Genomic DNA, 21,912 nt, shown 5'->3' with positions numbered 1-21,912 from the left:
AACAATTCCTTATAGTGAATAAATCTTGTAGACATCATCTTAAGTGATCAAGGTTAAAATCATCAATAATGGGACAAGGTGACATCATGAGCCTCATGATTTGATGCGCTAAGAAGGACACAATATAATTCATTTAGTATTCCAGGCTCCAAGAAATATATAATTGACTGCAATCATGAGGGAGCAAAAAACAAATCCAAATTGAGGGAAACTCCACAAAATATCTTGTCTGTACTTTTCAAAAATATCACTGTGATGAAAATCAAAGAAAGGCTGAAGAACTGTTTCAGACTGGAGGAGATTAAAGAGACGTGACTACTAAATGCGGTGTGTAATGCAATGCGAATTGGATACTGGACTGGAAAAAAAATTGTCTATAAAGGACATTGGGACAATTGGCAAAATATGAATAAAGTCTATAATATCTGATCTACAGCCCTTTTATTTATGTTAAATTACAATTAGTTTTGCATCAATGTTAAATGTCCTAGTTTTGATTATTTACTGTGATTACTGTAATAAAATATTTGGGAGTAAAAAGGGCATAGTGGCTGCAATTTATTTACAATGGCTCAGAAATACCTAGAGAGAGAATGATGAAGGAAATGTGACAAACTTTTAATAGTTGATAAGTTTGGGTGATGAGTATATGGTAATTATTTGTAGCAATTTTGCAACATTTTTTAAGTTTGAATTTATTTTTTAAAAAAGGAGAAGAGAGGGACCTGCTCGATGATGGGGAGGTTAAGTGCACGCACTCAGCTTCAGTGGCCCAGAGTTCGCAGGTTCAGATCCCTGGCGCGCACTGATGCACCGCTTATCAAGCCATGCTGTGGGGGTGTCCCATATAAAGTAGAGGAAGATGGACATGGATGTTAGCCCAGGGCCAATCTTCCTCAGCAAAAAAGAGGAGGATTGGCATCGGATGTTAGCTCAGGGCTGATCTTCCTCACAAAAGAAAAAATGAGAGGAGAAACAATCTTTGCTTCTCTCACAAGAAGATTAAATGCAATAATTTATGTGAATGAGTTTTAAAAGTAATAAAAATTTATATCGTACTTTTTTATAGAAATAAAAAGTAGGAATTTATCTTTAATCAGTGAGGAGTTATTGCAAGTATTTTTTTAAATAAATGGGATGACCAACATTGTACAATTAATTGGCTATAAAGCATAGAGTGACTTAGATGGAGAATATACTAAAGACAGAGATATGAGTTTAGTGGGTACAATCAATTGCCCATCCCGTGGGCAATCAAGGCCTCAAATTTAAAAATACATATATACACATATATTATCAAGATATATATATATATCTTGATGAAATTAAATTGTCAGGTTTGGGAAAATTATTAGTGGTGAATGAGAAGGGAAAAAGTGTTTATAATTTTGAGAGTTTAAGACTGGATGAGCAGGAAAATGGAGATGCCTAATAATTTCTCTGTTAAGAGAAACAGAAAGCAAAAATTTTATTCTAAAATGAAAATCTAATAATATTTCTTTCTAATTATAATACTTCAGTAGTTTCTTATTGCTTTTAGGAGCTAGTCTAAAATCCGTAACATGTCCTACAAGACCTTTATAACCTGGACCCTGCTTACCTCCTTAGTACCTACAATGAGCTAAGCGCTAGGGTAGGTACTGAAGATAAAGAAGAAAATAAAGACAGCCCTCATGGAACTTAGAGTCTCATCCTCCATCCAATGCATATGTATTGAATACTTATACCATGCACTGGGAATACAACAGTGAGCAAAAAGACAAAGACTGTTTTTTCATGAATGCTACACTTTATTGTGGTACATCCTAAACAAATAAACAAGTATGTACTTATGTCAGTGGTAATAAGTTCTCAGAAGAAAATTGAAACAGGCTAAGAGCTGAGCTTTCCAACTAGTTTGCCACAAATGATTTACAGATATATATATCCCATGATAAATTGATTACCTTACCCATCAGGAGTGGCCAAGTAAGGTGGCCTCAAGTTGCCAGAGTCCACAGACAGGTAGCCTCTGGTCATGAGAAACTTATTCAGGGCTCTTTGGAGGATGGTCTGAGCAAGTGGAGTCTGTGTGTGTGTCCCATTCTTCCTGAAAGTGCAGAGATAAAGAGGTGTCTATTTCTGGACATCTACTCAGCATTCAGCTGCAGAGCATTGACAAGGGCTTGGGAAATGCTTTGAGGATTTTTTTTCCAGAGGCTAAGGAACATTGCATGTGGTTCAAAGCATAGCCCATTGCAGGTGGGGGAGCAAGGAGGTTGGGCAGAAACTTTTAATGAGCATAGCTCCAGTTAATGATCTAAAGCTTTAGCAACGTAAATATCAGATAATTCTGTTCTATATGTTGCTGATTTGCTATTTTTGTGGTAGTCATGCCAGCCTCAGATTGGCTATTCTAATAATGCTTGGGAATTCTTCAAATTCAAGTTTTATAGTGATTTTGAATTTTCTGATAAAAATTTTGAACAGATTTGAAATCCTTTTATAGCCACAAAAATTCAAAATCACAACTATTAATGTAGAGCTGATATACTTTAAATACCATTTTAACTGATATAAATGTTTGGTCAAAAAAGTAAATGTTTGGGGAAAAAAAAAAAAAAAAAAAAAAAAAAAAGTAAATGTTTGGGTCCAGCCCTGTAGCCTAGTGGTTAAGTTTAGTAGCCCAGATTTGGTTTCTGGTCTCAGACCTACACCACTCATCGGCAGCTATGCTGTGTGGTGGTGACCCACATAGAAAATAGAGGAAGATTGGCACAGATGTTAGCTCAGGGTGAATCTTCCTCAGCAAGAAAAAAAAAAAAAGGTAAATATTTAAAATATTTTTCACCTACTTGTGCAAACAAGTTTTTTCACCCTTGATGATGATCAACTATTATATCATCATTTAAAATGTCATGATCAAGAAATATTATAGCTATTTCAAGTATAAAATCTGTTATCAAAAAGTTGAGTTCATAGAGGCAAGATCTCATTAAAATATTTTTAAAGATTTTTATTTAGAAGTCATACAATTCAGTAGATCTTCAATATATTATTTTCTAATAATAAATTAATAATGTGAAGAAATGTAATAAATCTTTAACCAAGCTCCACATTGATATGCTCATATTTGCTCTAGTTTATCTCACGATCCATAAAGCCCTGTATCCTTCTTAGCACCTAACACAGTTGCAAATTTACATTTTTCCATATTTGTGTGATTGATATTTGTTTTCTACAATGTACAGTAAGATATGTTGGGGTAAAGTACAGGTTTATATGGTGGCAGTGGGGGCGGATGGAGTTGTAGCTTCACTCCAAGCACAGTGCCTGTTGTACAGTAAACTTTTGTTAAATGAATAAACTAATCCAACCATCTGTTAATCAATAACTAAGCCTCTCCTGTAAAACTTTCTTCTTTTATCTTTCCTTTCCCCACTAGGCTTTTCCTCTCCTTGTTTTGAATTCTTGGTAGGGAAGTAATAATTAGTGTCAAAGAATTAGGGGAAACAACTAATTTTCAGCCCACGGTGATCTTTCAGCACCACGGAGAGTGACACATGAGTGTTTCCCAACCGACTTTGTGGTCAAGCCAGCCTGACTATGCTGTGATTTAGCATACATTGACAGGGATAAGTAAATGGGCAGAAAGTAGGACAATGTGGAAAACATTGGCATTCACTTAAGGGAATGTGGTTTTGCTGTCACTTAACCACTCTGTATCTCCATTAAATCTAAAAACAAATATGAAGTAAAATGTTAAGTGCTCTCAGAATTCAAAGAATTAAGCAATTAAATATCGACAATCTCAAGAGTTTTCCACTTATGTATACTGTATGGACATATCCCTTCTTAGAAGGTAAATCACTGGAAAGCAGGGATTGTATCACTGCTTCCCAGGACCGAGTACAATTTCTAGCACAAAATGAGTAGTCATTTATTTATTAAATATATATACTAAAGTGCATCATCCTGTCAATAATATTTGACTTGCTTATTAAAGCTCATGAATAATCCATTATGTTGTAAAAACTATTTTCACATCTAAGAATCTAATAATTTATATTTAAAATTTGAATATTAATGCTTATTAAAAATAACTACATAGCAGGTAAACTTTGTTTTCATATTTTAAAGCTACATTTAAAATATCACCCTCTTGTAATGAAATATTTTCCAGAATGTTCTAATTAGTTGTTTGAAGCTTTGCTCACAACTCGAGCATATTAATGTAACAACCACAAAATCCTTTAGCCAACAAATAGCTACTGTAGCTCTCTACTCCATTAACACACAAATGTAAAAGTTATTGTCTTATAGAGTTAGAGTAAGTCAGATATAAGGGATGAAGAGTATCAAAGCCACTATTTTTAAGTATTTAAAAATATTCCCAGAATCATATTACATTTTCCTCTTCAGCCATCTCACTAAAGTAAATTATTTATGCTGCTACACAGTGGACAAAACAAAAATGATGTGTACTGGTCAAGAAAATTTTAAACAGGCAAACCCAGAAATTATTCAATGTTTAACAGGGAATGAGAAGTGGAAAGTATTAAGTGGAGTGTCCCAAATTTTGGTCCTGAACTCTATTTAAATATCTAGTTAGAGTCTGGATAAAAAGGAGAGAATCTGTTTCACTTTAAATCCACCTATGCTGCCAAAGGTATGTGAAGAGGCAATTGTCTCAACATTAAATGACAGAAGAATGACTATCGTTTAGTAGGAAAAGATGACTACAATTAACTGTAATAGGAAACTTAAGTAAACAAAGAGATATATTTTACTTTTTTTGAAAGATTAGAAGTTCATATTATACTACAGATTAAATATAAAAAGAGAACATGTAATTAGGATTTTTCTTTCATTAGTCTGGAAAGGATAATAATCCATTGTCAGAAATATAATTATATTATGATATATAAATGAAATATATATACTATATCATATATACATATTTGAGGGGCCTGCCCAGTGGCGCAAGCAGTTAAGTGTGCATGCTCTGCTGCAGCAGCCCAGGGTTCGCCGGTTCAGATCCTGGGCACACACCAATGCACCACTTGTCAAGCCATGTTGTGGCAGCATCCATATAAAGTGGAGGAAGATGGGCATGGATGTTAGCCCAGGGCCAGTCTTCCTCAGCAAGAAAGAGGAGGATTGGCAGATGTTAGCTCAGGGCTGATCTTCCTCACACACACACACACACACTCACACAAATATATATATATATATATATATATATATATATATATATATATATATATACATATTTTATATATATATAGTTCCTTTGAAAAGTGTAAAGCATTTTACAAATGTAAGGTATAGTAATGACAAGTGTAGAAGTAAAACTTAGCAGCTTGTTAAGAACAAGAAAAATGATGGAACATTTAAACAATAGGCCCCATGATTCTAAACTAAATAGACAGTATTAAGGAAAACATATTAGGGTAGAGTATGTAGTGATGTTTTGAAGTACTATTGCCTTGGAAAAGTCATTAGTATCATATAAAAGCAATCAAGTTTATTAGCCATAACTATCAAGGAGACAAGAGACAACAGGTGCTGTCGAGGATGTGGTAAAAAGGGAACCTTCATACACTGTTGTTGGGAGTGTAAATTAGTCCAACTACTGTGAAAAACAATATGGATGTTTCCCAAAAAATTCAAAATAGATCTACAATATGATCCAACAATTGCACTTCTGGGTATATACCCAAAGGAAATGAAAACAGGATTACAACGAGATATATACACACTCTGTTTATCACAGCATTATTCACAATAGCCAAGATATGGAAACAACCTAAGTGTCCATCAACAGATGAATGGATAAAAATGATATGGTATATATACACAATGGAATATTATTCAGCCATGAGAAAAGAAGATATCCTGCAATTAGTGACAACATGCATGGACCTTGAACATGTTATACTAAGTGAGATGAGTTAGACAGAGAAAGACAAGTACTGTATGGTATCACTTACAGATGGAATCTAAAAAAGTCAAACCTGTGAAAAAGCAGAGTCAAATGGTGGTTACCATGGGATGAGGGATGGGAGGATAAGACTGATGGTGTTTAAGGGTCTGAACTTATAATGAGTAGTAAATAACCCATAGAAATCTAATGCACGGTATAATGAATATAGTCAATAATACTGTACTATAATGATGTAAAGTGATAAATATTGCTTCAATAGCAATCATAATATGATACATAAAGCATCAAAGTAAACACCGTACACATTAAATTTACAAATTTTGACATGTCAAATTTATCAAATAAAAAACGTTTATTAGGGAGAGTGATGTCAGCATCATGGCAGAGTGAGCTTTCCCATAAACTCTTCCCCTGATAAGATACAACAAAAGGAACAGTCACAGACCAACAATGGACTCCTAGACAGCGAAAAGCAAGATCGGAAAGATCCACACTGTCACACATCTGAGAGAGGAATGTCCTAGGCCCCTGGAGGAAATGGGGAGAGGTAAGGAGAACTCCTTTCCCACCCCATCCGATCAGCGATGCCAGTCCATGTGGCTCCCAAAGAGGGGGGAGGCGTAGCCCTCTGCGGGGAAACCATGGCTCTTCAGGATCTCTGAGCCAGTGGGAAACTCCCACACAGAGGACTCAGAACAGCTACAGGGCTACCATCAACATCTGAGCACCCCAGAACGGATAATGAGGGGCAAGCGAGAAGCACCCCAAACCAGGGACCCAGCGGGCAAAAGAGACAACCCGCCCCCCTGCATGCCGGACACTGCAGCTCAGCCGACCAGACCAGACCAAGCAGCCGGTGGATCGCAGCAAACAGCTGGAGCAGGGCACAGGGGGCTCAGATTACACAGCCCTTAACCCCCACATGGTGGCGGTGGGTGGAAAGTCAAACCAAATATTTCCAGGATGAAGAACATTAAAGCCAATACAGGAACCACAATGCAAAGGTACATGAAATCACCAGACCAGAAGGAAAATGACAAGCACCCAGAAACCAACCCTGAAGACATAGGAATCCATAACCTAAATGACAGAGGTTTCAAAACAGCTATCATAAAAACCTCAATGAAATACAAGATAACACAAACTATTCAATGAGATTAGGAGTTTCTTCACAAAAGAGATTGAAATCATAAAGAAAAACCAATCAGTACTAATGGAGATGAAGAACACAATGGAGGAGATAAAGGAGAATCTGGAATCTTTAAAGAACAGAGCTGACAATATGGAGGAAAGAATTAGCATTATAGAGGATAGGAATACAGATAAGCTCCAGATAGAAGAGGAGAGAGAACTAAGACTAAAAAGAAATGAAGAAAGTCTCCGAGCAATATTTGATTCTATTAGGAAATATAACATAAGAATTATAGGTATTCCTGAGGGAGAAGAGAGAGAAAGAGGAACAGAGAGGCTATTCAAGGAAATAAGGGCCGAGAACTTCCCAAATCTGGGGAAAGAGCAGGAAATAACAGTAAGTGAAGCCAATAGGTCACCTAAATACGTCAACAGGCAAAGGCCCACTCCACGACATGTAGTGGTAAGGCTGGCCAAAGTCAATGACAAAGAAACAATATTAAGGGCATCTAGACAAAAACAAAAAATAATGTACAAAGGAACTGCCATCAGGCTCTCAACAGATTTCTCAATAGAAACTTTACAGGCTAGGAGAGACTAGAATGATATATTCAAAATACTGAAAGACAAAAACATTCATCCAAGAATACTCTATCCAGCAAAAATTTCCTCAAATATGATGGAGAAATAGTAACTTTCCCAGATAAACAAAAGCTAAGGGAGTTCATGGCCACGAGACCCCCACTACAAGAAATACTCAAGAAGGCCCTCAGGCCTGAAAAAAAGAAAAGAAAGAGAATACAAAACTTGGAGCAAGGAGAAAAAAAGGTAGACAAAATTAGAAAAATAGTAGATCATTACCGGAACAGGTTAGCAACCACTTAAATACCAAAATCAAAGATCAAAGGAAGGAACTCACCAAAAATAAGTATAACCTCATCACTGTAAACACACACCCACAACACAAGATAGAATAAGGTAAAACAAGAATGACTTAGAAGGGGAAGAGGAAAGTGATTGAATTGACTTAGAATAAAGAAATAAGAAGCCATCAGATAATGGACTATCTCATACACAAGATTTTTTATACAAACCTCAAAGTAACCACTAAACAAATAATCAAAACAAAATCACATAAGATAAACAAAGAGAATACTAGAAGAGTCATAAGACAGAACAACCAAACTGAATTCACAGTCTGAAACAAATGGGACAAGAAACAAAGGAATTGCAAAACAACCGGAAAATAAGTGACAAAACAGCAACATCAAGCCCTCATATATCAATAATTACCCTAAATATAAATGGATTGAACTCTCCAATCAAAAGATACAGAGTGGCAAGATGGATTAAAAAGCAAGACCCAACAATATGCTGCCTGCGGGAAACACATCTCAGCTCTAAAGACAAGCACAGGCTCAGAGTGAAAGGATGGAAGACAATACTCCAAGCTAATGGCAAACAAAAGAAAGCAGGTGTTGCCATACTCATATCAGACAAAGTAGACTTCAAGATAAAACAGGTTAAGAGAGACAAAGAAGGGAAATATATAATGATAAAAGGGACACTCCACCAAGAAGACATATCACTTATAAATATATATGCAGCCAACATAGGAGCACCAAAGTACCTCAAGCAACTATTAACAAACCTAAAAGGAGACATTAACAACAACACAACAATAGTAGGCGATCTTAATACCCCACTTACATCAATGGATAGATCATCCAGACAAAAAGTCAATAAAGAAATAGTGGACTTAAATAAAAAACTGGACAAGATGGACCTAGTAGACATATACAGAGCACTCCATCCAATAACATCTGACTACACATTCTTTTCAAGCATGCATGGAACATTCTCACGGACAAGCCATAAGTTGGGCAAAAAAGCAAGCCTCAATAAATTTAAGAAGACTGAAATCATAACAAACATCTTTTCATACCATAATGCTATGACACTGGAAATCAACCACACACACAAAAAAACTGGGAAAGTGACAAAAATGTGGAGATTAAACAACATGCTACTGAACAACCAATGGATCATTGATGAAATTAAAGGAGAAATCAAAAACTATCTGGAAACAAATGAAAATGAAAATATGCCATACCAAATCATATGGGATGCAGCAAAAGTGATCCTGAGAGGGAAACTCATAGCGATACAAGCCCACCTTAACAAGAAAAAGCCCAAATAAGCAACCTTAAATTACACCTAACAGGACTAGAAAAAGAAGAACAAACAAAGCCCGAAGTCAGCAGAAGGAGAAAAATAATAAAAATCAGAGCAGAAATAAATGAAATTGAGATTAAAAAAACAGTAGAAAGGATTAATGAAACAAAGACATGGTTCTTCGAGAAGATAAACAAAATTGACAAACTCTTAGCCAGATTTACTAAGAAAAAAAGAGAAAAGGCTCAAATAAATAAAATTAGAAATGAAAGAGGAGAAATTACAACAGATAGCATGGAAATAAAAAGGATTATAAGAGAATACTATGAGAAATTATATGCCAACAAATTGGACAATCTAGAAGAAATGGATAAATTCTTAGACTCATACAACCTCCCAAAACTGAACCAAGAAGAAATGGAGAATCTGAATAGAACGATCACAAGTAAAGAGATTGAAACAGTAATCAAAAACCTCCCAAAAAATAAAAGTCCAGGACTGGATGGCTTCTCTGGTGAATTTTATCAAACATTCAAAGAAGATTTAATACCCATCCTTCTCAAACTATTCCAAAAAATAGAGGGAGATGGAATACTTCCTAACTCATTCTATGAGGCCAACATCACCCTCATACCAAAGCCAGAGAAAGACAATACAAAGAAGGAAAATTACAGGCCAATATCGCTGATGAACATAGATGCAAAAATCCACAACAAAATATTGGCAAATTGAATACAGCAATACATTAAAAAGATCATACACCATGATCAAGTGGGATTTATACCAGGGATCCAGGGATGGTTCAACATCTGCAAATCAATCAACGTGATACACCACATCAACAAAACAAAGAATAAACACCTCATGGTCATCTCAATAGACACAGAGAAGGCATTTGACAAGATAAAACATCCATTTATGATAAAAACTCTCAACAAAATGGGTATAGAAGGAAAATACCTCAATATAATAAAGGCTGTTTATGACAAACCCACAGCCAACATCATACACAACGAGGAAAGACTGAAAGCCATTCCTCTGAGAACAGGAATGAGGCAGGGCTGCCCACTCTCACCACTCCCATTCAACAGAGTACTGGAGGTTTTGGCCAGAGCAATTAGGCAAGAAAAAGGAATAAAAGGAATCCAAATAGGCAACAAAGAAGTGAAACTCTCACTATTTGCAGATGACATGATTTTATATATAGAAAACCCTAAAGAATCCATTGGAAAACTATTAGAAATAATCAACAACTACAGCAAAGTCTCAGGGTACAAGATCTACAAAAATCAGTTGCATTTCTGTATGCTAATAATGAACTAACAGAAAGAGATCTCAAAAAGATAATACCATTTACAATTGCATCAAAAAGAATAAAATACCTAGGAATAAATCTTACCAAGGAGGTGAAAGACCTATACAATGAAAACTACAAGACATTATTGAAAGAATTCGATGATGACATAAAGAAATGGAAAGATATCCCATGCACATGGATTGAAAGAATAAACATAGTAAAAATGTCTATACTACCTAAAGCAATCTACAGATTCAATGCAATCCCAATCAGAATCCCAATGACATTCTTTACGGAAATAGAAGAAAGAATACTAAAATTCATATGGGGCAACAAAAGACCCAGAATAGCTAAAGCAATCCTAAGAAAAAAGAACAAAGCTGGAGGCATCACAATCCCTGACTTCAAAACATACTACAAAGCAATAGTAATCAAAACAGCATGGTACTGGTACAAAAACAGACACACAGATCAATGGAACAGAATTGAAAGCCCAGACATAAAACCACACATATACGGACAGCTAATTTTCGACAAGGAGCTAAGAACATACAATGGAGAAAGGAAAGTCTCTTCAATAAATGGTGTTGGGAAAACTGGACAGCTACACGCAAAAGAATGAAAGTGGACCATCTGCTATCGCCATTCACAAAAATTAACTCAAAATGGATCAAAGACCTGAAGGTGAGACCTAAAATTATAAAACTCATAGAAGAAAATACAGCCAACACACTATTTGACATTGGTCATAAAGGAATCTTTTCAGATGACATGCCTACTCAGACTAGGAAAACTAAAGAAAAAATAAGCAAGTGGGACTTTATCAGATTAAAGAGCTTCTACAAGACAAACAAAACCAGAATCAAGATGAACAGACAACCCACCAGCTGGGAGAAAATATTTGCAAAACATATATCTGACAAGGGGTTAATCTCCATGATATATAAAGAACTCACACAACTGAACAACAAAAAACAAACAAGCCGATGAAAAAAATGGGCAAAGGAAATGAACAGACACTTCTCCAAAGAAGATACACAGATGGCCAATAGGCACATGAAAAGATGTTCAACATCATTAATCATCAGGAAAATGCAAATCAAAACAACACGAATATATCACCTCCTGCCCGTTAGAATGGCTATAATCATCAAGACAAAAAACAACAAATGTTGGAGAGGATGTGGAGAAACAGAAACCCTCATACACAGCTGGTGGGAATGCAAACTGGTGCAGCCTCTATGCAAAACGGTATGGAGATTCCTCAAAGAATTAAAAATAGAGATGCCCTATGATCCAGCTATCCCACTACTGGGAATCTATCCAACGAACCTGAAATCAACAATCCAAAGAGGCTTATGCACCCCTATGTTCATTGCAGCATTATTCACTATAGCAAAGAAGTGGAAGCAACCTAAATGTCCCTCTACTGATGACCGGATCAAGAAGACGTGGTATATATATACAATGGAATACTACTCAGTCACAAAAAAGACAAAATTGTCCCACTTGCAACAACATGGATGGGCCTGGAGGGTATTATGTCAAGCAAAATAAGCCAGAAAGAGAAAGACAAACACTGTATGATCTCACTCATATGTGGAATATAAACCAACACATGGACAGAGAAAACTGTATTGCGGTTACCAGGGGTAATGGAGGTAGGGGGTGAGCACAAGGGGTGAAGGGAGACATATATATGGTGATGGACAAACAAAAATGTACAACCCAAAATTTCACAATGTTATAAACTATTGAAACATCAATTAAAAAAATAAAAAATAAAAAGTTTAACCATAAACCGCATAACGGTAGGATCTCCAAGAAGAATTCCATAAACGTGGGAATTGACCTTTTACAAATTATATTCTTATATTTATACTCAAATTTGCAAAGAAAACAGAATTTAAAGTGTTTAGGTGGATCCTTGCCTAAGGAACACACAAAAGCATTCTCAAAATTCTTTCCAGACTTTAAGTTATATCAATTTGACTGATGTCTTTTTGCTGCTGCTCTGAACAAGACGTCATTATATATGTATGTATGTATGTGTGTCTATGTGTGTGTGAATCTATTAATTATAGTACAATCCATTTTTATGAAGTGAATGCCCAGAGTTATCTTTATAAGTGTGTAATCGCTATAAAATTCTCGAATGTGAAAAATGAGCGTTTATAGCTACTTCTTATTAAACATGCAATGGGACTAAGTATGCCATGTGACATATAGGTGTTATGTTTATCTTTGAGGATTCTTCAATGCCCAGTGATGAAAATTTTCAGAGTGGTTAAAAATTAAAAACTGAAAATAATACTTCCCTGCTCACAAATCTGAAAACTATGTGAGCTGCCAGTAGCTAAGTTTTAAAAATTGATATAAAACCTAGTGTCATGGCCTCCAGGCACCCATTAAAGAAAGGAAAGCACAGCAAAAATTAACTATATTAGAATAAGCTATTCAAAAATCGTGCTTCTGCTTCTGTTTTCATCAAAAACAAACCATAGAAATTAGCAAATGAAAAAAATCACACTCATATTCACATGTCAGCCTATACAAAATTGTGTGTGGTTTGTTTTTCATATGCAAATGATAGGGGTAGTAATTAGATCATTGCACATCATACACACAGTCGTACATGAGCACACATATATATACAATCCCCACTTTAAAATGTAAGCTCCATGGACTTTGTCTGCATTGGTCATGGAAATATCCCAGTAGATAGAACTGAGTACCTGTGACTTAATAAAGGCCCCATAAATGGCATGTATCACTACGTAGTCCTATGTTCCCCCCTCAATAACCACTATATACCAGAAGAAAACTGGCCTTTTTTGTGTGTGTGTGAGGAAGATCAGCCCTGAGCTAGTATCCATGCCTAATCCTCCTCTTTTTGCTGAGGAAGACTGGCCCTGAGCTAACATCTATTGCCAATCCTCCACCTTTTTTTTCCCCCCTTTTTCTCCCCAAAGCCCCAGTAGATAGTTGTATGTCATAGTTGCACATCCTTCTAGTTGCTGTATGTGGGATGTGGCCTCAGCATGGCCCAACAAGCAGTGCGTCGGTGCGTGCCCAGGATCCGAACCTGGGCTGCCAGTAGCAGAGCACACGCACTTAACTGCTAAGCCATGGGGCCGGCCCAGAAAACTGGCTTTTTATCATTCTCTTCATGATCAGCCTTTTTAGTGGCCTCCTAATTAGGCAATGAAAGCTCTGCTCTGTGGAGATCATCTTGCCAACAACCACCTGCTGAACCCTCCATAAGCTTTGCATAGAGAAGAAGAGGAGACAATTCAACCAATTTACTACCAAATAAAGAGACAAGTAAGTCTATCCTACATTCCTAGTTTGGTCTGAAGTTTGCTTAGCTAACTCTAGCAAGTACAGAGATGTCCTAAACTGCCTAAGATGTGAAAAACGGAGAAAGCTCTTAAGAAGGAACAGGAACAGGAGCATGATCTGTTCATCAGGACTCAAAGCACTTTGATAACTCCAATGTTTTGCAAATTCAGAACTTTTCTTTAAAAAGCATTATGGAAGATAAATTCCATTTTAGCAACATTTTGCCTTTTGTCAGTCCAATTTCCAGAGTTTCAGAAGAAAGTATTAAATCCCTGAAAAAATTCATGTGTTCGCATGCAATTGACTTACCTATTATTAAGTGGATTATCTAGGACTTCTTTTCCCCACTTTTTTATCTACCTTTTAACTATTGAGGATTTTTTTATCGGTGCCAATGGAAAGAGGTGCCAGTTTTATACATACAGATTATGAACCTCACAATAATAAACCATCCTACCGAACTATTTGAATTCAATTCTAAGCCAATTATTCTATTAATGCTGAATAGTATTGCAGTATTTACTACAAGGCTTTGCAAAATCTTCCGTTAGAAAGTATAGAAGTGATGTTTTTAGTTTTTAAAATAAATATGCACTTTTTAAATAGAAATTTAGGTGGGTATTTTAATAACATTTAGAAAGTGTTCCCCAATTTGCATTTTACAGTAACTGTCTGTGGTTCGGAGCCAATCTATGTTGTTGCTTTCTTTTGCTCCTAATGTTAAGTAATAGTTGAATAGTGTTTTATTCACCTATTTCTTTTGTCAATTATTAACCTCTCATATTTTGAGATTAACATCAAAGAAAAATATTGCCAAAAATAGCTCACTGGGGCTAAAAGAAATCTAGTCAGTTTCCTCTGTTTCTTCCATTAAGGAATATATTTCTCAAATAGTTTGTCATATTTCAAGATTCAGTACAGGAAAATGAAAACCAATACCAAAAGGTGTGGACTAAGTAAAGAGAGACATCAAGCCAGAACCTGGTTGGAGACTCATCTGTTTATGAAGAATAGACCTAGTTACAAAGAGCAGTCGCAAGGCTTAGGAGCAGCATTTCAGTGACACAATGCTTCTAGTAAAAAAAATCTGTAGATTTGGATTTTGTATATGTATGCCTTTGCATGTTAGAAAACAAAATATTTGATCCAATGTTAGAAAATCAGGATACTTATTAAAAAATATTGATGTCTGGCTTGTCTTAAAAATTAGAAGATCTAGAAAAATTAAACCTACTTTGCTAAATGCAAAATGGAGCTACTTCACTAGACCAAGCAGCTGTCATTTCTCACATGGATTACTACAATCGCCTTCTTTTTCTATCCTCGCCTTCGCTGCATCTATTTTCAACGAAGCAGCTGAACTGATCCCACTAAACCCGAGTTAGATCACATCACTATTCTGCTCAAAACTCTGCACACCTCCACATCTCAGAGTAAACATTGGAGTCCTTATGGTGGCCTGTCTCTCTGACCCTTCCTCACCCTGCTCCAGTCATACTGGCCTCCTTGCTAATGCTCAAATAATTCAAGCACGATCGTGCCTCAGGGCCTTTGCATTCCTGTTCCTGCTGCCTATAATGCCTTTCCCTCAGACAGTTGCATCTTGCTACCTCACTTCATTCAAATGTTGACTTAAATGTCAGTTATCAGTGAAAACTAACCACCTAAATTAATACTACACCACTGACACCCCTATCTCCTTTCCCTAGTTTACTTTCCTCCATGGTTATCAGCACACATAGATTTTACTTATATATTTTATTTATTCGGTGTCCTTCTTATAATAGAAGCAACTTTAATTCATAGATCTTTGTATTTTACACTTTTTGCTATATTCCCTGTTCTAAGAATCATACCTGGCACATAGCCCTTACTACATAAATTGCTTTGAAAGACTAAGTGACTGGGTACAATTATTTCCCCCACTTTGCTAATGAGGAAACTAGAAGTTAGAATTATATAATTTGTCCAAGATCACATAGCTAAAAAATAAAAAAGGCTATATTCAAAACTTGGCAGTCTGATATCAGGGCTCAATATCCTAATCATCAGGTTACACATATATCAAGGAAAGGTATGTAATTTTCAAGGAAAATAGAAAGGGCATTTCTATATGGAGGTGCAGAATATTCCTACGTGAATAAATATGCAAACTCCATCTCCACTCTTTTATGTCACCTGTCTGACTTCAGTAAAAACAAAAGATCATGACCCTTGATCTAAGTGGTGAAAGTGGAGAAGAAATCAATATTTTTATCAGTGCTTTTGCCCTACTGCTTCTCTCACAGCTGCTGACTTAGCTCTCCTGCTCCACTTTCCCTGGATTTGGGTTAATCAATACTGTAGGGATATTGCTTTGAAATTACAGTCACTTCCATTTTTTCTCCTTTGAATATGAATTATCTTTGGAAGAATAACAAAAATAGAGAAAAGTTCACAAATCACATGTGCACAGCTCTGCGAATTTAACAGAATGCACACATCCCATACCAGTATTATGCTGGTAAATATATAACAATCAGCTGCCCCACCTCAAAACAAAACAAAACAAAATCACCTTGAAAAACCACAATTTCTGTGGTGTGAACACTCTTGGCATGACTAATTTCAAGCTACCAATTTGATGTCAACCAGCTTGCAAAATTCAAAAATTTACCAATCAATTCTTGCAACTTGAATTGATTGCAACATATCACTAAAACCCAAGAAACCCTATCGTGTTCCTCCTCAGTGCTACTTCCCTCTTTATCAAAGGTAACCAGTATCTTGACTTCTAACACCTATTTTTGAACATAATATAAAGGAATCACACACTCTTTTGCATATCATTTCTTTCTCTCAATTATGGGTTTATGAAATACATCTGTGTGTTGCAAGAAGCAGTAGATCATTAATTTTCAGTTCACTATAGTATTCTATATGATGCTATAATTTATATATCTTCTTTAGAGTTGGAAACATTTGGTGTGTTTCTAGTCAATGGTTATTACAAATAATATTGCTATGAAAATTCTTACGCATGTCCTTTGGTGAACACACGTACTCATTTCTGTGGTATAGTGCTCACCACGTCTTCTTCCTAGGAGAAGAATTACTGGATCAGAGGTGACATTGAGCACATTTTCGTATGTTTAGTGAACCATTTGGATATTCTCCTCTGTGATGTGGTCAATTTTTAAGTCTTAGGTCCATTTTTCTTTAGGTTGTATGGTTGATTTGTAGTTCGTTTTATATTCTGAATACCAGAGCTTTGTTGATTACAGGTGTTAAAAATATCTTTTCTGGGGTCAGCCTGGTGGCATAGCAGTTAAGTTCCCATGGTCTGCTTCAGCAGCTCAGCGTTCACCAGTTCGAATCCTGGGTGCGGACTTACGCACCGCTCATCAAGCCATGCTGAGGTGGCGCCCCTCATAGAGCAAATAGAAGGATGTACAACTCTGACATACAACTATCTGCTGGGGCTTTGGGGACAAAAAAGGAAAAAAGGAGGAAGATTGGCAACAGATGTTAGCTCAGGACCAAACTTCTTCTTCTTCACAAAAAAAGTTAGGCCCTTACTTTAAAAAAAAAAAATCTTTTCCTATTCTGAGACTTGTATTGTAATGCTCTTAATGGAATTCTTAAATGAACAGAAGTCTTTTATTTTAAAATAATCTAATATATCTATATTTTTGCCTTACCTATCTGTCATCTATCCATCTTTCCACCTACCTACCTAATCACGGCTTTGAGATATAATTCACATGCCTTAAAATTCACACATTCAAAGTGTATAACTCAATAGTTTTTGGTATATTCACTGAGTTGTGTAATTGTCACCATGACAAATTCTACAACATTTTCATCATCCTCAAAATAAACCCGATGTTTATTTGCGGTGACTCCCCATTTCCTGCCTGCCCTCACCAACCTTAGACAACCACAAATCTTCTTTCTATCTCTATATATTTGCCTATTCTGCACTTTTCATATAAATGGAATCATACAATAAGTGGTCTTTTGTAACAGGTTTCTTTCATTTAGCATAATGTTTTCAAGGTTCATCCATGTGGTATCTTGAATCAGCACTTTATTCTTTTTCAAAGCTGAATAATATTCAATTGTGTAGATACATTACATTTTATGTATTCATTCATTAAACATTTGAGTTTGTTTCCACTTTTTTGGCTATTATGAATAATGCTGCTATGAACATTCATACACAAGTTTTTATGTGGACATATGTTTTCCTATTGCTTGTGTATATACCTAGAAGTGGAAATGCTGGGTCATGTGGTAACTCCATGTTTAACATTTTGAGGAAATATCAGACAGTTTTCCAAAGGAGCTGAATCATTTTACGGTCCTACCAGCAGTGTATGAAGGTTACAATTTTTCCACATCCTTAACAACACTAGTTATTGTGTCCTTTTGATTATAGTTATCCCAGTGGGTGTGAAGTGGTATCTTAATGTGGCTTTGATTTGCATTTCACTGACGGCTAATGACGTTTGAACATTTTTTCATTTGTTTATTGGCTTTTATAATCTTATTTGGAGAAATGTCTATTCAGGTCTTTTGCCCATTATTTGTTTGTTTGTTTTTCCTTTGACCATTTTTTATTATTTATTTTGTTATTTTTTTATACTTAAAGCTTCAGTCTCTTTTATTGAATGTTTTAGATAGCTCAAAGACCAAATTTAATTAATTTATATTGAATGCAAAACTGGATATAGTCTTTTATCATAAATGCAAGTTAGCTAAAAAACAATGGAGTAGAATAGAATTTATTTTTTCCAGCTCTCTGTCTTTGTCCAAATAAGAGCCAATTCATTAAAGGGAATTAATCTGTCAAATTAGTAGTATCGAATTTATTATTTAAATTATTTAAAATGTGTTGTTTTTTTGTGCCTGCCTCCTCAGCTAAATTATGAGCTTTATTCTTCATTTATTCTATAACATTCCACAAACATTTATAAATTGTCTGTTATTTGCATCTCTGAGAGTGCCTAGCATGGTATGGAGCAATATTAGTCACATAATAAATACATGCTTATTGATTCATGAATTAAGATAAAATTTATTCAGGTTCCCTGGATCGAGATGCTGTTTCTTTTTTTTTGTAAATTTATATATATATAATTTTTATTTTATTGCATCAACATTTGTTTATAACATTGTATAAATTTCAGGTGTGTATCATTATACTTCTATTTCTGCATAGATTACATCATGTTCACCACCCAAATACTAATTACAACCCATCACCACACACATGTGCCTAATCATCCCTTTTGCCCTCCTTCCTCCTCCCTTCCCCTCTGGTAACCACCAATCCAACCTCTGTCTCCATGTGTTTGTTTGTTGTTTATATCTTTTACTTATGAGTGAGATCATATGTTATTTGACCTTCTGCTTATGACTTATTTCGCTTAGCTTGGATGGACCTCAATGTCCATCCATGTTGTCACAAATGGCTGGATATCATGGTTTCTTATGGCTAGTAGTACTCCATCATGTACATATACCACATCTTCTTTATCCATTCATCCCTTGATGGGCACTTAGGTTGCGTCCAAGTCTTGGCTATTGTGGATATTTTCTTTTTATAATTGAGAATTCTAAGAGTTCTCAATCCATTTTTTATGTTTAGTGCATTAGATGCTCTGTTTAAGAATCCTTTCCCCACTCCTAGGTCATGAAGATATTTTCCCTTGTTAATTTTTAGAAGCATTATTGATTTACGTTTGACAGTTGAATCTAAAATATATTGGAATAAATTTTTATGCATGGGGTGGGTCAAGATTAACTCTTTCCACATGGATATTTAATCAATTAAACATCATTTACTGGAAAAACCATCTATTTCCCACTGTTCTTAGGTTTCAACTTTGTCACAAATCTAGTGTTTATATACATCTGGGACTATTTCTGGAGTCTCTACCATTGCAAGGTCTAATTTCACACCAATATCACATTGTCAAAATTAATGTAGTATAATAATGTTTTGATTTCTGTAATGGAAATCGTCCATTTTTTTCTCCTCTTCTTCAAAATTGACATGATTATTCTTGGCCCTTTGCATTGCTGTATACATTTTAGAATCACTGTGTAAATTTCCAAAAAAATATGCTTGGTTTTTTTTGAGTTATATTGAAACCATATATTAATTTTTGGATAATTGAATCTTTAAAATATTACTCTTCCCATTTATTATGTTGCCTTTACTTTCTTTCAATTATATTTGAAGTTGTCTTTGTAAATATTGTGTACATTTTCATTGCTTTCTGAGGAATTTGATAATATAAACTTCTTTTTATATTTATTGTTTAAATTATTTCTGATACATAGAAACACAATTGCCTTTTATTTATTGATTTCATATGCAGCAACATTGTATCTAGCAACATATTATTTCTAACAGTTTATCTGTGGTTACTTTTGGATTTTCTAGATTCTTAATTATGCTATTTGTGATCATGACAATTGTTATTTCTTTTTTCCTAATAATTATACATTTATGAATTTATTGAGGTATGATTAATACATAATGAACTTTACATCTTCAAAGTGTACAATTTGATAAACTTTGACATATGTATATACTCTTAAAACTATCACTACAACAAATAACGAACATTTCTGTCAGCCAACAAAATTTCTTCATGTGATTTAGTAATCAATCTCTCATGAGCCTCACACCAACCCCCTTCCCATTCCTAGGCAACCATTATTCTGCTTTATGTCACTACAGATTAGTTTGTGTTTTCTAGAATTTTACGTAAATGAATCACACAGTATATATTATATTTTGTCTGACTTATTTCACTCAGCATAATTATTTTGAGATTCACTAATGTCACATGTATCAATAATTCATTCCCTTTCATTGCTGAGGAGTATTCCATATATACATATCTCACAATTTGTTTATCCATTTGTCTGTTGATGGATACTTGGGTTGTTTTTAGGTTTTGGCTCTTACAAATAAAGGTGCTATGAACATGTGTGTACAAGTCTTGATGTGAATATATGCTTTTATTTCTTTTGACTAAATAACTAAGTGTTAAATGCCTAGGTTATATGATTGTTATATGTTTAAAGTTTTAAGAAACTGTCACACTATTTTCCTCAATAGTTATACCAGTTTACTTTGTGTATTCTGCTATTGTTGTATGGAGTGTTTGATAAATTTTAATTAAATCAAGTCAGTTGATATATATTTACTGATTTTCCATGACCTTATTCTATCAGTTATTGAGAGAACATTGTCGAAATCTCCAACAATTTGTAAATGTGTCTATTTCTCCTTTCAGTTCTATGCATTTTTGTTATATATATTTTGAACCTCTGAAAATCTTGTTGACTGGGTAATCTACTTTATCTAATATTAACATAGGCATTGCAACCTTCTTTTGGTTAGTGTTAGCATACAAGTGTCTTTCTTGTAGGCAGTATATGGCTGGGTCTTGTTTTTTTAACCCAACCTGGCAATCTCTGCCTTTGAATTGTTACGTTTAGGTTATTTACATTTATGGGATTGTTGATATGATTGAGTTTAAATATACCATCTTGCTCTGTGTTTTCTATTTATTCCATCTATTGTTAGTTTTCTTTTTCTTCTATTTCTGTCTCTTTTTAGATTGAGTAATTTTATGACTCCATTGTATCTCCTTTTTTGGATTGTTAGCTATAACTCTGTTTTGTTATTTTGGCAATTGATTTAAAGTTAACAGTATTTTAACTTATTACAGTCCACCTTCAAGTAATATTCTACCACTTCATATATACTATAGCCCTTACAACAGTATATTTCATTTCTGCCTTTGCAGCCTTTGTGCTATTCTTGCATACATTTTATTTCTTCATATGTTACTTTTGCTTTAAACACTTCATTCTCTTAAAAAAGATTTTTAAAGTAAAAAAAAATAGTCTTTTGTATTTATCTATGTATTTATAAATTTGGATCTCTCCATTTGCTTGTGTAGATGCATATTTTTATCTGGTATCATTTTCTTTCTGTCTAAAGGACTTTCATTACCATTTGCTGTAAAAGAGGTCT

The 21,912-nt window shown here is 34.9% G+C and overlaps 1 protein-coding gene across 2 annotated transcripts in view; it reads right to left on the bottom strand.

The window, feature by feature from the left end:
* GALNT13 (polypeptide N-acetylgalactosaminyltransferase 13) overlaps positions 1–21,912 on the bottom strand; it is a 666,195-nt gene that overhangs the window by 469,202 nt on the left and 175,081 nt on the right. Inside the window, exon 3 of one of the 2 annotated variants that reach the window (XM_058548992.1) lies at positions 1,952–2,089. The exons of the other annotated variant lie outside the window; for it this stretch is intronic. The gene's annotated coding sequence lies outside the window, so the exon portion shown is untranslated. The remainder of the gene's footprint in view (positions 1–1,951; positions 2,090–21,912) is intronic. 2 annotated transcript variants of the gene reach the window in all.

The sequence above is a fragment of the Diceros bicornis genome, chromosome 10 (assembly GCF_020826845.1).
Source record: "Diceros bicornis minor isolate mBicDic1 chromosome 10, mDicBic1.mat.cur, whole genome shotgun sequence".
NCBI classification, from domain to species: domain Eukaryota; kingdom Metazoa; phylum Chordata; class Mammalia; order Perissodactyla; family Rhinocerotidae; genus Diceros; species Diceros bicornis.
The sequence above is the reverse complement of the archived record's forward strand: the minus strand, read 5'-3'. Positions and strand labels throughout refer to the sequence as shown.